Below are 14,468 nucleotides of genomic sequence, written 5' to 3' on the forward strand. Positions count from 1 at the left end.
AAATAATTCTGCACCACCAAGTTCAATGTATGTGCAAAACATGGGACGTGCTGGAATTTGCCCAGATGTAATGCACGCACAATATTGGTGGCGTTGTCCGATGTCACAAATCCCCAGGAGAGTTCAATTGGGGTAAGCCATTCTGCGATGATGTTCCTCAGTTTCCGTAAGTGGTTGTCAGCTGTGTGCCTCTTATGGAAAGCGGTGATACAAAGCGTAGCCTGCCTAGGAACGAGTTGGCAATTGTGAGATGCTGCTACTGGTGCCGCCGCTGCTGTTCTTGCTGCGGGAGGCAATACATCTACCCAGTGGGCTGTCACAGTCATATTGTCCTGAGTCTGCCCTGCTCCACTTAACCACAGACAAGTGGACATTGGGTACAACTGCATTTTTTAGGACACTGGTGACTCTTTTTCTGAGGTCTGTGTACATTTTCGGTATCGCCTGCCTAGAGAAATGGAACCTAGAGGGTATTTGGTACCGGGGACACAGTACCTCAATCAAGTCTCTAGTTGCCTCTAAATTAACGATGGATACCGGAACCACGTTTCTCACCACCCAGACCTGAGTTATCCACTTTGCAGCAGGATGACTGCTGTGATATTTCATCTTCCTCGCAAAGGACTGTTGGACAGTCAATTGCTTACTGGAAGAAGTACAAGTGGTCTTCCGACTTCCCCTCTGGGATGACGATCGACTCCCAGCAGCAACAACAGCAGCGCCAGCAGCAGTAGGCGTTACACTCAAGGATGCATCGGAGGAATCCCAGGCAGGAGAGGACTCGTCAGACTTGCCAGTGACATGGCCTGCAGGACTATTGGCTCTCCTGTCTAAGGAGGAAATTGACACTGAGGGAGTTGGTGGTGTGGTTTGCAGGAGCTTGGTTACAAGAGGAAGGGATTTAGTGGTTAGTGGACTGCTTCCGCTGTCATCCAAAGTTTTTGAACTTGTCACTGACTTATGATGAATGCGCTGCAGGTGACGTATAAGGGAGGATGTTCCGAGGTGGTTAACGTCCTTATCCCTACTTATTACAGCTTGACAAAGGCAACACATGGCTTGACACCTGTTGTCCGCATTTGTGTACAGGATGCATACCTTCATGTCCCCATTTATCCACCTCATCAGGCGTAACTCAGATTTGCGGTACAGGACTGTCATTGCCAATTTCAGACGTTGCTGTTTGGTCTCTCCATGGCCCTGAGAATTTTCACCAAGGTAATGGCGGAAATGATGGTGCTCCTGTGCAAGCAAGGTGTCACAATTATCCCGTACTTGGGCGATCTCATAAAAGCGAGATCAAGAGAGCAGTTGCTGAACAGCGTATCACTTTCACTGAAAGTGTTACAGCAACACGGCTGGATTCTCAATATCCCGAAGTCGCAGTTGATTCCTACTACTCGTCTGTCTTTCTTGGGCATGATTCTGGACACAGACCAGAAGAGGGTTTATCTCCTGATAGAAAAGGCCCAGGAACTCATGACTCTTGTCAGGAACCTATTGAAACCAAAACTTGTGTCAGTGCATCACTGCACTCGAGTCCTGGGAAAGATGGTGGCATCATACGAGGCCATTCCATTCGGCAGGTTCCATGCGAGGACTTTCCAATGGGACCTACTGGACAAGTGGTCCGGGTCACATTTACAGATGCATTGGTTGATCACCCTGTCCCCCAGGGTCAGGGTATCACTCTTGTGGTGGCTGCAGAGTGCTCACCTTCTCGAGGGACGCAGATTCAGCATTCAGGGCTGGATCCTGGTGACCACAGACGCAAGCCTCCAAGGTTGGGGAGCAGTCACACAGGGAAGAAATTTCCAAGGTCTTTGGTCAAGTCAAGAGACTTGTCTTCACATCAACATCCTGGAACTAAGGGCCATATACAATGCCCTACGTCAAGCGGAGACCTTACTTTGCGACCAACCGGTTCTGATCCAGTCAGACAACGTCACCGCAGTGGCTCATGTAAACCGCCAAGGCGGCACAAGAAGCAGAGTGGCGATGGCACAAGCCACCAGAATTCTTCGCTGGGTGGAGAATCACGCAAGCGCACTGTCAGCAGTGTTCATTCCGGGAGTGGACAACTGGGAAGCAGACATCCTCAGCAGACACGACCTACATCCGGGAGAGTGGGGACTTCATCAGGAAGTCTTTGCACAGATTACAAGTCGGTGGGAACTGCCACAGATAGACATGATGCCGTCCTGGCTCAACAAAAAGCTACAGAGGTATTGCGCAAGGTCAAGAGACCCTCAGGCAGTAGCTGTAGACGCCCTAGTGACACCGTGGGTGTTCCGGTCGGTCTATGTATTTCCTCCTCTTCCTCTCATACCCAAGGTGTTGAGGATAATAAGACAAAGAGGAGTGAGAACAATCCTCATTGTTCCAGATTGGCCACGGAGGACCTGGTATCCGGATCTGCAGGAAATGCTCACAGAAGATCTGTGGCCTCTCCCTCTAAGACAGGACCTGTTGCATCAGGGGCCCTGTCTGTTCCAAGACTTACCGCGGCTGCATTTGACGGCATGGCGGTTGAATGCCGGATCCTAGCATTCCGGTTGAGGTCATCCCTACGCTGATAAAGGCTAGGAAGGATGTAACGTTAAAACATTACACCGTATATGGCGAAATTATGTTTCTTGGTGTGAGGCCAGGAATGCTCCTACGGAAGAATTCCATCTGGGCCGTTTCCTTCACTTCCTACAAACTGGAGTGAATTTGGGCCTAAAATTAGGCTCTATTAAGGTCCAGATTTCAGCCTTATCCATTTTCTTTCAAAAAGAATTGGCTTCTCTTCCAGAAGTTCAGACTTTTGTAAAAGGAGTGCTGCATATTCAGCCTCCTTTTGTGCCTCCGGTGGCACCTTGGGACCTTAACGTGGTGTTAAGTTTTCTAAAATTACACTGGTTTGAACCACTTAAAACAGTGGAGTTAAAATATCTCACATGGAAGGTGGTCATGTTATTAGCCTTGGCTTCGGCTAGGCGAGTGTCGGAATTAGCGGCTTTGTCACATAAAAGCCCATATTTGGTATTCCATGTGGATAGAGCGGAATTGCAGACCCGTCCTCAATTCCTACCAAAAGTGGTCTCATCTTTTCATATGAACCAACCTATTGTGGTGCCTGTGGCTACGCGTGACTTGGAGGATTCCGAGTTACTTGATGTGGTTAGGGCTTTGAAAATTTACGTGGCCAGGACTGCTAGAGTCAGGAAAACTGAAGCGCTGTTTGTCCTGTATGCAACCAACAAGATTGGTGCCCCTGCTTCAAAGCAGGCTATTGCTCGCCGGATTTGTAACACGATTCAGCAAGCGCATTCTATGGCTGGATTGCAGTTACTGAAATCGGTCAAGGCCCATTCCACGAGGAAAGTGGGCTCTTCTTGGGCGGCTGCCCGAGGGGTCTTGGCACTACAGCTGTGTCAAGCTGCTACTTGGTCGGGTTCACACACCTTTGCAAAATACTATAAGTTTGATACCCTGGCTGAGGAGGAACTCATGTTTGCTCAATCGGTGCTGCAGAGTCATCCGCACTCTCCCGCCCGTTTTGGAGCATTGGTATAATCCCCATGGTCCTTACGGAGTCCCCAGCATCCTCTAGGACGTTAGAGAAAATAAGATTTTAAACCTACTGGTAAATCTTTTTCTCGTAGTCCGTAGATGATGCTGGGCGCCCGTCCCAAGTGCGGACTACTTCTGCAATACTTGTATATAGTTATTGCTTCAATAAGGGTTATGTTATAGTTGCATCGGTCCTGCACTGATGCTATGTTGTTTTTTCATACTGATAACTGGGTAGTTTATCACAAGTTATACGGTGTGATTGGTGTGGCTGGTATGAATCTTGCCCTGGATTAACAAAATCCTTTCCTCATACTGTCCGTCTCCTCTGGGCACAGTTTCTCTAACTGTGGCATAGAGGGAGGAGCCAGTGCACACCCAGAACTAAAGTCTTTCTTAAAGTGCCCATGTCTCCTGTGGAGCCCGTCTATCCCCATGGTCCTTACGGAGTCCCCAGCATCCTCTACGGACTACGAGAAAAAGATTTACCGGTAGGTTTAAAATCTTATTTTCTACTTTATTCTTTTCTATCCTAGTTTATTACGACCAACTCTCATCCAAGGAGTTTGATATTCTACTACCTGCATGCAATTTAAATTGCTTAAATTGTTTATATGGTTGATTTGTCCTTCACAATCCATAATCTGCAACTTGGATGTACTTGTGTCATTGAAAATCTTATAATAAAAATGTATATACAGATACTCAACCTGTATATTGAAAAAAAAAAAAAGTTATAAGACATATGCATTCAATATTTGAAGAAACAAAATAAAATAAAGCTATCTATTGGGTTTCACTAACAAGCACATTGGAAGACTTGACTACTGTTAAAAGACATGCATTACATGGTATAGAGCCACAAACCACAATGTAGTAAAATAAAAACAAACTTACATGTGTATCAAACCTATGTGAGGCTTACATTGATAGTGCAAGATCAACACTCTATCAACTGTGCAAACTAGACTGCACATAAATGCCATAAAATTTATCTGAGATTTTAGTAAATAAGGCCCGTTGCTGTCCGGGTCACGCAGCCGTCACGGCCCGCCCCCATACGGTCCGGTCATGTCTGCGTTGTCCTGACTGTGCCCCCAAAATGGCGGCACAACGCCGCTGGCCCGACTCCTCCTGCCCAGTGACCGCCTCTGCCTGTCAATCAGGCAGAGGCGCTCACTGGGCAGAGATGCTGATCGCATCTCTGGCATGTGCCGGTGCACTGCGGCACCAGCACACACGCACTTCAGACCTGATCTCCTGTTGTGTGAATATGCACAGCAGGGATCAGGTCTGAATTAGGCCCTATATACAGCTGTCAGTAAGGCAGGGATGTGCTGCTGCCAGTGAGGCAGGGATGTGCTGCTGGTAGTGAAGCAGTGATGTGCTGCTGTCAGCGAAGCAGTGCTGTGCTGCTGTCAGCGAGACAGGGATGTGCTGCTGTCAGCGAGGCAGGGATGTGCTGCTGTCAGCGAAGCAGGGATGTGCTGCTGTCAGCGAAGCAGGGATGTGCTGCTGTCAGTGAAGCAGGGATGTGCTGCTGTCAGCGAGGCAGGGATGTGCTGCTGTCAGCGAGGCAGGGATGTGCTGCTGTCAGCGAGGCAGGGATGTGCTGCTATAAGTGAGGTAGGGATGTGCTGCTGTCATTGAAGCAGGAATGTGCTGCTGCAGTGAGGCAGAGATATGCAGCCCACTATCTCCCTATCACCCCTGCCTGAGTCACACACTTTCCCTGTCACCCCTGCCTCAGTTACCCACTATCTCCCAGTCACCGCTGCCTCAGTCAACCACTATATCTGCGATCCCTGCCTCAGTCACCCACTATACCAGTCACCCCTGCTTTAGTCACCCACTGTCACCCTATCACCCCTGCTTCAGTCACCCACTATCCCTGTCAACCCTGCCTCAGTCACCCACTATCTCCCAGTCACCCCTGCCTCAGTCAGCCACTATCCCTGTCACCCCTGCCTCAGTCTCTTACTGTCCCTGTCACCCCTGCCACAGTCATCCACTATCTCCCTATCACCCCTGCCTTAGTCATTTATTATACCTGTCACCCACTTTCTTCCCATACTTACCCAACCCCTTCCTATCACCCCTCCCTCAGTAACCCACTATCTCCCTGTCACCCACTATCTCCCAGTCACCCCGGCCTCAGTCACCCACTATCTCCCACTCATACATGCTTCAGTCACCCACTATCTCCCAGTCATCCCTGCCTCAGTCACCTACTGACACCAGTGCAGACATTTCTGCTGCGGCCTCTCCACTCTCCAGCGTGAACGTCCTGACGACTGAGGAAATCCGCTTCCTAGTTGAGGACTCCGGGAATGAACACTGCCGATATTGCTGTCAGATGACTTTCTACCCAACGGAGGATTTTTGATACTTCCAGCTTTGCCATGCAGTTTCGAGTGCCGCCTTGATGATTTGTGTACACTACCGTGGTGGCGTTGTCAGATTGTACTTGAACAGGCCTGTTCTGTACTAGAGGCAGGGCCAGTGTCAATTAATTGAACACTGCCTGCAATTCCAGAATGTATATCAGGAGGAGAGATTCCTCCCTGGTCCACCGACCCTGGAGAAAGTGTTGCTCCAACACCATGGCCCAGCCCAAAAGACTGGCATCCATTGTCAGGAGGACACAGTTGGAGATCCAGAAGGGATGGCCCCTGCTCAACTGTTGGTCCTGTAGCCACCAGCTCAGTGTCAGACGAACCTCCGGAGTCAAGGAGATCATTTGAGACATCATCCGATGAGGCAGGCCGTCCCACTTGGAGAGGATTAACCTCTGCAGAGGGCGGTAATGAAATTGAGCGTACTCTACCATATCGAAAGCCGACACCATGAGGTCTAGTACTTGCATCGCTGTGTGTATCAACACTCTTGGGCGAGAGAGGACGATACTGTCCTGAATTTTCAGGACTTTCTCTGGAGACAGAAACAATTGTTGGCTGTGTGTGTCCAGCAGTGCCCCTAGGTGCACAATGTTCCGAGCAGGGACCAGCGAGGACTTTTTTCAGTTGATGAGCCACCCGTGGACTTTTAGGAATTGGACCGCCAGTTCCAGATAACTGTGGAGAACCTCTTGGGAGTTCACCAGGATCAGCAAGTCGTCCAGATTTGGCAGGATCCCGATTCTCTGATGGTGAAGGGTCGTCATCACGGCCATGACCTTGGTGAATATCCGAGGTGCCGTGGCCAAACCAGAAGGCAGGACTTGAAATCCAAAAACAAACCAGGCACAACACTGCTTAGCTTCCATCATCAGATGAGATTGGACCAGTGGCGTAACTACTGCCCCCGCAGTCCTCGCGGTGGCTTGGGGGCGAGGGGCTGCGGGGGCGCCACTGATTTACAGCAGACTGACATGCGGACGAGCGTCCGCATGTCAGTCTGCAGTCTCCTTCCCTCCGCCGCTTTTTGGAGGGACACGGAGGGCACACAGCACGCCTCCCTGTGTCCCTCCTGCTGCATCATCTCCGGCGGCCGCGGGTCTAATAGGGGGAAGTGCCGTCCGTGAGCTCTAATTGGCTCACGAACCGGCACTTCCCCCTATTAGACCCGCGGCCGCCGGAGATGATGCAGCAGGAGGGACACAGGAGAGACGAGCTGTGCCCTCCGTGTCCCTCCAAAAAGCGACGGCGGGGGGGGGGGTAAATATCTGGCACTGGGGGCATATATGGCACGGGGGGGGAGGGAGGAATATCTGGCACTGGGGCATTTCTGGCACTGGGGGGAATATCTGGCACTGGGGGCATATCTGGCACTGGGGGGGATATCTGGCACTGGGGCATATAAGGCACTGGGGGGGAATATCTGGCACTGGGGGCATATATGGCACTGGGGGGGGATCTGGCACTGGGGGCATATATGGCACGGGGGGCATATATGGCACTGGGGGGAATATCTGGCACTGGGGGCATATATGGCACTGAGGGGGAATATCTGGCACTGGGGGCATATGTGTACCTGGCACATGGGGGGGACGACTATATTTGGCACTGGGGCATGTAAGTACCTGGCACCGTGGGGGAATATCTGGCACTGGGGACATATGTGGCACTGGGAGCACAGCCCTAGCAACAAGGACTACCTCCTAGCAACGAGCATGACACCCAGTGCATGAAACATCTGGCAACGAGCATGACACCCAGTGCATGAAACACCTGGCAACGAGCATGACACCCAGTGCATGAAACCCCTGGCAACGAGCATGACACCCTGAGCATGAAAACCCCTGGCACCGTGCATGGAACCAAGAGCATGAAACCCCTGGCAACGAGCATGACACCCAGTGCATGAAACCCCTGACAACGAGCAGGTAATTGAAAAGTAATTAGAAGCCTTACTGTAGGACTTAATGTGTAATGGGCATTACGGTGTGTGGCATAATGTATCACGGACATTGCGGTGTGTGTCATAATGTGTCGCAGGCATTACGGTGTATGGTATACTATATCGCGGGCATTGTGATATGTGGTATAATGTCTCAGGGTCATTGCAGTGTGTGGCATAATGTATCACGGACATTGCGGTGTGTGTCATAATGTGTCAGGCATTACGGTGTGTGGTATACTATATCACGGGCATTGTGGTATGTGGTATAATGTCTCAGGGTCATTGCAGTGTGGCATAATACATAACGGGCATTGCGATGTGTGGCATAGGGTATAACGGGCAGGGCATTGCGGTATGTGTCACAGGCATTACGGTGTATGGTATACTATATCACGGGCATTGTGGTATAATGTCTCAAGGTCATTGCAGTGTGTGGCATAATGTGTCACAGGCATTGTATGTGCTATAATGTATCGGGCATTGCAGTGTGTGGCATAATGTATCACGGACATTGCGGTGTGTGTCATAATGTGTCACAGACATTGTATGTGCTATAATGTATCAGGGGCATTGCAGTGTGTAGCATAATGTATAACGGGCATTGCGATTCCTGTCATAATGTGTCACAGGCATTACGGTGTGTGGCATAATGTGTCACAGACATTACGGTGTGTGGCATAATGTGTCGGGGGCATTACAGTGTGTGCATATTGTGTCGTGCATTATTGTGTGCGGCATAATGTCTAAGGGCCATTGCAGTATGTGGCATAATGTATACTGGGCATTACTATAAGGAGGAAAAATGACAAATAATGTAAGGGGCATGAATCAGGATAATTTTTCTTTCCTGTGGTGGCCAACGTATGGGCGTGCAGGTTGCAAAACTGGGGTATAAGGTAGTCTTTTCCTGCAATGCCACGCCCCTTTATGTGAAACCACGCCCACTCCAACAAAACCACGCCCCTTTTTTGACGCGCGCGCCTTAGGCGCGCGCATATTTATCCCTTTCTTGCTCCCAATTATGGAGCATGAAGGGGGGGGGGGGGGGCGCCGAAGAATTTCTTGGCTTGGGGGAGAAAAATTTCTAGTTACGCCACTGGATTGGACATATCCAGTGTGATGCGGCTGTAGATGATTTTTGCTGTTTCTAACTTCTACATCAATGAATAAGTTTCAAAATAGAATGCATCAAGAGAACGGTGTTGGTAGTATAAAACTACCTACAGCACCTGGTATTCCCAGGTGGTCTCACATCCAAGAACAAACCAGGCCTAAGATCAGGTGATATTGGGCATATACAGTGTGGTGTGGCTGTAGATGAGCTTAGTGGTTTCTGTTAGAGTTCTTCTACTTCTAACTACTCGTACATAAATGAATAAGCGGACGATTTATTAAACCTGGTGAAATGATAATTTGCATGGTGATAAAGTACCAGCCAATCAGCTCCTAATTGCCATGTCACAGGCTGGGTTTGAAAAATGACAGTTAGGAGCTGACTGGCTGGTACTTTATCACCTTGCACTTTATCAGTTCACCAGGCTTAATAGATCTGCCCCAATGTTTCAAAATGGAATGCATCAAGAGAACGGTGTTGGTATTGTAAAAATACACACAACTCCTGGTATTTCCTGGTGGTCTCCCATCCAAGTACTAAAACCAGGACCAACACTGCTCAGCTTCCATGATCAGGAGAGATTGGGCAAATCCAGTGTGCTGTGGCTGTAGATGAGCTCGTGGTTTCTGTTAGAGCTCTTCTACTTCTAACTTCTGGTACATAAAAGAATGTGTAAAAATTAAATGTACAGTACCAAGAAAAGGGTGTTGATAGTTTAAAAACACCTAAAGAATCTGATAATACATGGATGGGAGACTGCTTGGTAGTAACAAAGTCCAATACTGCTTTGCTCAAGATCAAATGAGATTGGGCATATCCAGTGTGGTGTGGCTTTAGATAAGCTTTGTGGTTTCTGTTAGAGCTCTTCTACTTCTAACTACTGGTACATTAATGAATATGTATAAGGTTGTAGTTTATCCAATATCCCTTTACTACCTTACCTCCCCCCCCCCCTCCCTTCCCCTCCCCTCCTTATAGCTTCCTTTGTTCTCTCCTCCTCGTGTGTGCGTTATTTGTTTTCTCATACGTCCTAGAGGATGCTGGGATCACATTAAGAACCATGGGGTATAGACGGGATCCGCAGGAGACATGGGCACTTTAAGACTTTCAAAGGGTGTGAACTGTCTCCTCCCTCTATGCCCCTCCTCCAGACTCCAGTTTTAGAATTGTGCCCAGTGAGACTGGATGCACTACAGGGGAGCTCTACTGAGTTTCTCTGAAAAGACTTATGTTAGTTTTTCTTATTTTCAGGGAGGCTGCTGGCAACAGTCTCCCTGCTTCGTGGAACTTAGGGGAGAGAAGTATGACCAACTTCTAGTGAGTTCAATGGCTCTGCTTCTGGCTGACAGGACACCATTAGCTCCTGAGGGTGCTGATCGCTGGGTACGCCTAGATGCCCACTCCCGTAGCCTGCCATCACCCCCTTACAGAGCCAGAAGTCAGAAGACAGGCGAGTAGCAGAAGAACAGAAGACTTCTTCTCCAGTGACGGCATTCTGAGGTACCACGCAGCGAGCGGAATGCTGTGCGCCATGCTTCCACACAAACACAGGCACTGCAGGGTGCAGGGCATGTGGGTGGGGGGGGGGCACCGTGGGCAGCATAAATTCCTCACAAAAGGCTGGCAAAAGTGGACATTAGTGCCTGGGCACTGTCCTTACCCCGCCAGCGTAATTAATTATTTGTTTCTGAGCGGGACAGAAGCGTGCCATTACAGCGGCGGGGCTTCTTCCTCACCTCACCAGCACATCTATAGAGCGTTACAAGTCTATCACTATAGAGTTTATTATTTCCCAGACTGTGTACTTTTGGCGCTGGGTTGTGAGCTGAAAAATCCTCTCTGTCCCTCTGACAGATTTACTGTAGGTCTATCCCCCATAAGCCGATGTGTCTGTGGGTACTTGGTACATGTGTGTCAACATGTCGGTGGCTGAATGTTTTTCCCAAGAGGAAACTATATTAGGAATGCAGACATATGATGGTGGCCCTGTTGGCACCACCAATAACTGACTGGGTGAAAGTTTCAATAATATCAGAGTGAGGTTGGATAAATCTGTGTCCCAGACACAGACGTAGAGAATAGATGTGATGGCGTTACCTATGGAGAAGCTGCGACATGACATCCTAGGACACGATACTGCACCATGCATCACCGTTATATTTCAGTGTGCCTTGTCAATATTTAAATCTTGTTCTGTGAGACGTGAGTTGTAAATTGCTAGGAGGTAGTCCTTGTTGCATGGCTGTTGAACACCGGATCCTGAAGGAAAAGGGCATTCCGGAGGAAGTCATTCCTACGCTGATCAAAGCCAGGAAGGACGTGACCGCAAAACATTATCACCACATATGGCGAAAATATGTTGCTTGGTGTGAGGACAGGAAGGCCCCAATGGAGGAATTTCAACTGGGTCGATTCCTGCACTTCCTACAGTCAGGGGTGAATATGGGCCTCAAATTGGGGTCCATTAAGGTCCAGATTTCGGCTCTGTCGATTTTCTTCCAAAAAGAACTGGCTTCCCTGCCGGAAGTTCAGACTTTTGTTAAAGGAGTGCTGCATATTCAGCCTCCTTTTGTGCCTCCAGTGGCACCTTGGGATCTCAACGTGGTGTTGGATTTCCTTAAATCACATTGGTTTGAGCCACTTAAAACCGTGGAGTTAAAATATCTCACGTCGAAAGTGGTCATGCTATTGGCCCTGGCTTCGGCCAGGCGTGTGTCAGAGTTGGCGGCTTTGTCATGTAAAAGCCCTTATGTGATTTTCCATATGGATAGGGCGGAATTGAGGACTCATCCCCAATTTCTGCCTAAGGTGGTTTCAGCGTTTCATTTGAACCAACCTATTGTGGTGCCTGCGGCTACTCGGAACTTGGAGGATTCCAAGTTGCTGGATGTAGTCAGGGCCCTGAAAATTTATGTTTCCAGAATGGCTGGAGTCAGGAAAACTGACTCGCTGTTTATCCTCTACGCACCAAACAAGATGGGTGCTCCTGCTTCAAAGCAGACTATTGCTCGCTGGATATGTAGCACAATTCAGCTTGCACATTCTGCGGCGGGACTGCCGCATTCTAGATCAGTAAAAGCCCATTCCACGAGGAAGGTGGGCTCTTCTTGGGCGGCTGCCCGAGGGGTCTCTGCTTTACAACTTTGCCGAGCTGCTACTTGGTCGGGGTCAAACACATTTGCAAGATTTTACAAGTTTGACACCCTGGCTGAGGAGGACCTGGAGTTCGCTCATTCGGTGCTGCAGAGTCATCCGCACTCTCCCTCCCGTTTGGGAGCTTTGATATAATCCCCATGGTCCTTACGGAGTCCCAGCATCCACTTAGGACGTCAGAGAAAATAAGATTTTACTCACCGGTAAATCTATTTCTCGTAGTCCGTAGTGGATGCTGGGCGCCCATCCCAAGTACTTGTACATAGTTATTGTTAACAAAAGGGTTATTGTTGAGAGCCATCTGTGCAGAGGCTCCGTTGTTGTCATACTGTTAACTGGGTATAATATCACGAGTTGTACGGTGTGATTGGTGTGGCTGGTATGAGTCTTACCCGGGATTCAAAATCCTTCCTTTTTGTCAGCTCTTCCGGGCACAGTATCCTAACTGAGGTCTGGAGGAGGGTCATAGGGGGAGGAGCCAGTGCACACCAGGTAGTCCTAAAGCTCTCTTTAGTTGTGCCAAGTCTCCTGCGGAGCCGCTATTCCCCATGGTCCTTACGGAGTCCCAGCATCCACTACGGACTACGAGAAATAGATTTACCGGTGAGTAAAATCTTATTATATATATATATATATATATATATATATATATATATATATATATATATATATATGACTTGGGGTTTGTTTTATTAGATAGAGCATGTCCCTGTGAAGTGCCTTTTGGGGTTGTGGTTTTTCAGAAAGTTACAGGTTTTTTTTAATTAAGAGAAATATGCCCCATTATAGAGATCGGGCATTTCAATTTGTTGCGCCTGCGCAGTGGCCGCCAGCAGGGGGTGTACTAGAGTGCCTTCTCTTGAGAGCCGCAATGTGGCCGCCTTCTCCCCGGTTATTCTGTAAATAGGAAAATAACCTCACAGGTTCACATAGGGCAGAGTTGCCACTACTAGTGCAGGGCTGTAACTTACAGTACTAAGGAAAAGCCATATACTAAAGCGGCACGGTGACCTCACCCCTCTCAGAGACACCAGGGCGCAGCACACTGGTACACACACCTGTTAGCTCAGGGCAGCACTATAGGACCCTCCTGTAATGCTGTGCTGGCGGCGTGTAGTGATCAGGGCACTGGGAGACTGGCTGGCTGGTCTCCGTCTCTGTTGCCTATAGAACTTCCACCTCTGTTATATATCAGGGCTGCTCTCCTGTTGTTATGATTCCAATACTCTGGTCTGGGGATATCTTATAGCAAGGACCTGAGTACTGGAACGTAATGCTTGGAAAGGGAGTGGGAACGGGAATAGCCCCTGGCGCCCTATCTCCGTTGTCTCGCCCGTGCTGTCAGAAATCTCTTGCGAGACTATGGTTGCTTGGGCCCATGGCAGCCGCGTTTGAAGGGCGGATTACGTCTGCCCAACTCCGATGCCCCCTCAGGTCTTAATGGGAGACAAAGAGAAATCCGAGACAGGGTGATAACAAGGGGCCCTCTACTAAACAACAAAGCCAGGGGCTCAAAACTAACTTTAAACTAGAGTATGTGCGGAAAACCGCCAGGGAAAAGGACAACCAAAATACCCACTTGTCCACTCTTCTACCCGGCACCGGCGAGTTCCGGAGAGGAGTGTGGGAGCGTAAACCTCCGCAAATGCACCAACACAGAATACAAAATAAAGCGGCCTAGGCCGCAGCACGCGGCAGAGCCGCCACTCACGAAAACCACACGAGAACCTCTAGCGACTGTTGCGGGTAAATGAGGACTGGAAGACTCCTTGGGAAGAGATGACAACACTAAGATTCAGGAACTCTGAGGACAGGAATGACCGGACACAGCAGAACTGGAACAGACGTCAGCAAACCAAAGCAGCATGCAGGAAGCTATTACCGGCGTCTGTGTGAAGCACTGAGAAGGTATTTAGCAGGGAGTCCTTCAATCAGAAGTTCAGAGCCTGATTAGCACAATGCCGTGCAGCTGCCTTGCTGCACGACCAGAAGACAAGTGTGTGTGTGTAGTTCACTTGATTGACCCTGCAAGGGGAGCGCAGTCCGTCCGTGGTGTCCCCGTTGCTAGGGTCCAGGCGGCTCAGCGCGCCCGGCGTCCTAGCGTTGCTAGGGAGCCGGCGGCTAGCACGCTCGGCGTCCCTAGTTGCTAGGCGCCGGGCCGCGAGGACATCGCGGACCACGGCGCCTAACACCTGTGTGTTCTCTCCCTCTCCTACCTCACACTGGAACTGGCCGCCCAGAGAACGAGAGGGCAGCGGCTGACATCAGAGAGGGTGCAGCAATCTGTGTGGGCAGAGCCCCT

The sequence above is a fragment of the Pseudophryne corroboree genome, unplaced genomic scaffold (assembly GCF_028390025.1).
Source record: "Pseudophryne corroboree isolate aPseCor3 unplaced genomic scaffold, aPseCor3.hap2 scaffold_472, whole genome shotgun sequence".
Classification (NCBI taxonomy): Eukaryota; Metazoa; Chordata; class Amphibia; order Anura; family Myobatrachidae; genus Pseudophryne; species Pseudophryne corroboree.